The sequence below is a fragment of the Lycium ferocissimum genome, chromosome 5 (genome assembly GCF_029784015.1).
Source record: "Lycium ferocissimum isolate CSIRO_LF1 chromosome 5, AGI_CSIRO_Lferr_CH_V1, whole genome shotgun sequence".
NCBI lineage: Eukaryota > Viridiplantae > Streptophyta > Magnoliopsida > Solanales > Solanaceae > Lycium > Lycium ferocissimum.
In genome coordinates this window covers 67524659-67529637 of record NC_081346.1, presented here as the reverse complement: position 1 = coordinate 67529637, position 4979 = coordinate 67524659, and the positions used below count along the sequence as shown (strand labels likewise).

General features: G+C 34.5%; 1 pseudogene; it reads right to left on the bottom strand.

Annotated features, from left to right (window-relative positions):
• Positions 1 to 1277: 1277 nt before the first annotated feature.
• On the bottom strand, positions 1278 to 4580 carry LOC132057149 (probable protein phosphatase 2C 23; annotated as a pseudogene).
• Between the last annotated feature and the right edge of the window lie 399 nt (positions 4581 to 4979).

Sequence of the window (4979 nt, the reverse complement as noted above, 5' to 3'; positions counted from 1 at the left end):
CGTCAGCTAACAAAACCTCCAAACAAAGCTAAGAACAAGGCAACCTTAATGCAATCATCGCTTTTGTCTGTTAGCTGTTGGTCAACTATTTCCTTCTTGTTCCATTCTTGCTTCTAGTTTTTTTTTTCAAAGTCATGCTCCATACAGCACATACTATATATATAGTATACTACAATAGCCGTTTACTAACGTAAGTAGAACAATTATGCTGCCCTTGTCTAAATTTTCACAGGTCACAAATATGACTTTATGGCTAATTTGCCAATCTCTTTTTTTTTTTGGTTTCAACTCAAGAATGGATTTGATTACCAAAGAAAACGCGTAGAGAGTTGATGGAAAAATGAGGAGTATAATTGACTGTCTCGATTTTCTAACCAACTGATTTCTGTTTAAGCAGTAATTGAAATTTTCTTCAACTAAAATTTCTAATGAATTCTTGACCAAAAAGGGGGATTTTTGAGGCCTTTGAATTACACAAGTCCCGACGAAAAATGATAAATATTGTTATATTCGATTTTTTGTTCTACAATTTATCGAATTGAAAGGTGACGATTCACAGGGGCGGATCTAGCGCTAAATTCATCTGAAATCATAACTTTTGGTCCAGATTAATTTGTCTAATATCCACTGAAATTGTTAAATTATGAACCCTTAAACAAGACGATGGATTCAATTTTTTGGAACCCGAGTCATGAACTCATAAAATTAAAATCACAATTCCCTCTGATGATTCATATAACCGACTTCAACTTGCTTGGGATTGACGCATAGTTGTCGTCATTGTTGTTATTAGTCAAATTGAAAGTTGGTACCAAACTAACCAGATGATGATAAGTGATAAGGAAACTTGAACAGTTTTAAAGTTAGACAATTTGGTCAACTCTAATCATCCATGACCAAACAAAAGAGCAAAAGAAAATAAGGATGGAGTTTGAAATGGTGAACAAAACAAGTATAGTCAACTTTTAATTTCCAACAACAACTTATTGCTTGTATGAGAAACCAAACTTATGGATATGAGGAATAAAAACAATTCCACCAGATTTTCAACTTCCAACTTTTGCACTCTTGGTCACTTTAATGTCTTTTAGCATTATGCCATTTATTCTGATTCCACATACATTACTCTAACTTGTTTCTCACTTAAAACTGTTCAGGACAAAGTGCCAAACTTGCATAGTTTTTATTTTAGTTTTTACGAATCGTAGAGACAAAGGGTTGAATTTCAATGGATCATAGAGACATAGTTGAAACTAAATAATAAGTATGAAATAAAATAAAGGAATTGTGACCAACGGGTCGTATCTATTGAGGTAAAGTTTGTGAGATGGAACTCCAAAATGTATACAAGGAGAACCATCTGTTACAAAACTCACCATGTATCCTAATAACATTTGAAAGTAAAAAGAGGCAAGGCTTTGCTATACGTTTATTGGTAACTTTACAATCTCGGGAGCAAGAAACCTCAGCCTCACACTATTTTTTATCGAGCAGCCTAAACTGTATACTATAAACACTACTTCTAAAATCGGGTAAACAAGGTGTTAACAGCAAAATTAGCTCGATTTTTTCTATGTACTTTTCTTTTTGTCAGAGGGTAAACATTCAAAATTCCTCAGTCTAGTTTCATTTACATCGATGATTTCCATATCCTTCCTTCGAAGGATAAAATGATAATTGAAACATCATCATGGTACTTCCTACGATCTCCTTGAGGTATATCGAGCAGCTCATGAAAATTCAAGCCTGCAAAATCCAAAACCGGAAGTTGTTCAGAACAATTGCAATGAGAAATTAGTAGTACTTAGCAAATCTCACTGGCAAAGATTTTTGAGCGTTTCTATTTACCAGCTTTCTTAGCAGCTCTGAACAACACTTCTTCGACGAGATGTTGAGCAGGATCTCCCTCGGGGAATATAGACATAAAGGTCTCAACTTCTGAGACTGCTTCTTCATTCGTGAAGTATTGGTAAAGCCCATCGGACGATAAGATCAAAAATTTGTCTCTTGAGCCGAGTGTGTGGTGGTAAAGTGACGGTAAACAGTTGATGTAAGGTGAATTTCCAATGTAGTCAATTCTGAACATCTCTAGAAGTGCATTATTCCATTTGGGCTGAAAAATCACACAAGTGGAAAGGACATCAATACACAAGGCTAATAAAACAATAGGCAGCATGTTCAGGTGACATACAAGCTAACTGGTAAGAATGCTTCAAAGATTTCAATGTTCGAATAATACTGGGGCGAGTCATATGCAATCAGACCTCTCGATAACAGTCATCCTCTATAACAATATTTCACTAGAACAACCATGTTTTCCGTGGAATGGATCTTTCCTGTTATGTTATACTATAAGTATTCTATAATAGCATTTTGCTTAGCAGCCAAAAAGTATTGGGACAAACGATGCTGTTATAAAGAGGTTTGACTGTATAAAGATATGTTCTTCATTTGACATGCTTGGTAAGCTTATGGCTCCATATTTCATTCGTTTACAAATAGAGTTCAGAATTTTAAAAAATGTTGGACATGCCAGACATCAATATGATCAAATGATACAAATGAGTTTAAAATCATTCTTAATACCTGTTTGAGATATCCTGCCCCGAAAGCTCGAGTAACCTTCAAGGAACCTTTCACTCTATCTTTTTTAATCGCGGAAGCATCATCCGGATGCTCACTTCTAATCCTAACAACTTCCTGCAATCAATCAATTCACAAGATAAGCACAACATCAACATACGAAAACAGGCAAAATACAAAATGCTTTCTGCAATTGCTTATGTAAATGAGATATGATCTGTTACCTCTTTGATAGATGTGCTATGATCCATGGTAAGTTGAGAAGGTACTAGATTATGTTTGCGATCCGATTCAGCTCTATAGAGTGCATCAATGCTATTAACACTCTGCTCATTTATCCTTCTAAACTTGTTTATTGAATGATCAGATTCAGGATTTTGGGCTAAAACAGCTCTACTATCTCCAACATTCAACAAATATACATCTTGATCCTTAAGCAACATTACTAAAACACAAGATCCCATTAAGGCCAATTCAGGATTCTCCTTCACCATCATATCAGCAATGTCCAAATACGACACCTCGGTTTTCCTTAACCCTTCAGATAAAGCCTTCAAAACATCAGAATGGTCAACACCAAAAATCCCATCAGATTCTTGATTATTTTGAACAAAATGTTCCACCTTAAAACCCGAGTTTCTCAATGGAAGAGTACTCTCGTTGCTCGTCGAATTCTTGGGGGCTTCTGACTTATCATTCCATAACAATCCTTTGAGTTCTTTATAGACATTTGAATAAAGATTGTTCAATAAAAAGTCAGTAGCATCAGGACCATTAAACCCATCATAAATACCAACAAAAACCCATCCATGTTCCTCAGAAATCACTACATGTACTCTATCTTCCCCTGCTTTTCCTTGTGCCCATTGCACATTTTGGCCTCTAAATGATTCACTTCCCTCATCATCATCAACCAAACTATTTTGACTACTCAAAATATTTTCAACATTACTATTACTCCTTATAACATTAACAACTTCATTATTATTACTTTTCTCAGCCAACTTCACTTCTTTAAGCCCCTTAAAAGAACTTGACAACACTTTCTTTAAACTTCTCATCAAACCCCATTTCTTGTATTTTGGCTTATACCTTTGTATATGATGATCATGTAACTGATTCTCCAACGGGCCCGAAGTGAAGCTCCTTTCAATAGGGCCCGACATGAATCCCTCTTTCATGCGGCCGGCAAAGGCCGTGTTTGATACGCAAGGCGGGATCGGCTCGAATGAATGGACCCCCCACCACATGATCCCCTTGGGATTGGCTGAAGTGGGATAGAACTAAAAAACTGAGAACTCTCAAAAGCTGATGCTTTATCATTATTATAACAACCCGAAAAGTCAACGATTGACGTTGACAAAGGGGTGGTAAAGGTATTAGCTGATATAGATGCACCTGATATTGTACGAAAAGCTGTTGTACTTGTACTTGAAATAGTTGTGGTAGTTGATGAAGATGATGATGAATTATCATCTGAAAACGGGTGGGCTTTCGGGTCGGGTCGGATATAACAGAAAGAATGACCCAAACCTTCATCAAGTGGATCATTTATATTGTTCATAGCAATATCATAATTATGTCTTTTTGATATTTCTCCAACATCACCAGCAAAACAAAGATTCAATTTTCTAACTCCATTACCCATTTTGAGAAATATTTTCTAGTAAAAAATCAACAAAAAAAAAATGAAAAAACAGAGATTTTTTTTACTTGTTCATGAAAGATTCATATATGATCTTGAAAGAATCTAAAGATTGAATTTTTATGAAGAAATATTTTTTCACTCCAGTACTAATTTTGAGAAAAACCAAGAAATATTTTCTAGTAAAATCAACAAAAAATATATATATGAAGAAACAGAGATTTTTTTACTTGTTCATGAAAGATTCATATATGATCTTGAAAGAAGCTAAAGATAGAATTTTTATTGAGAAATATTTTTTGAAAGTGAATAAACATGGGAGAAAAAGAAGAAGAATAATAGAGAAGGATGAATATTTTTTGAAAGTTCAATGGAGGTGTTATGGTGTGAGGATTTAAATGGAGAAGAAAAAGATGTAGAGGAAAGAGAAAGAGTTGACTTTTGATATCCAAAAAGTAAGAATATTATTTTAATTGAATTTGTTGTCTTTTTTTATTTGGATACTTGTTTGGGTGGGCAGTTCACTAATTAATTTTTAAAATATTTATTCTTTGTTTTACTTTGGGTGGGGCGTTGACATTGAATAGTATAACGTTTTGTTTGATTCTTTCATGTTTTTCTTTTGGGCGGTAGGTGAGAACTGAGAAGTCAGGAGGTTTTTTTATTTAAAGGAAATTAGCACTTTTAGTCTCTCAAATAGTAATATACTCAGAGTTTGGTCCTTATAATTTCTAATCAAACACATTTAACC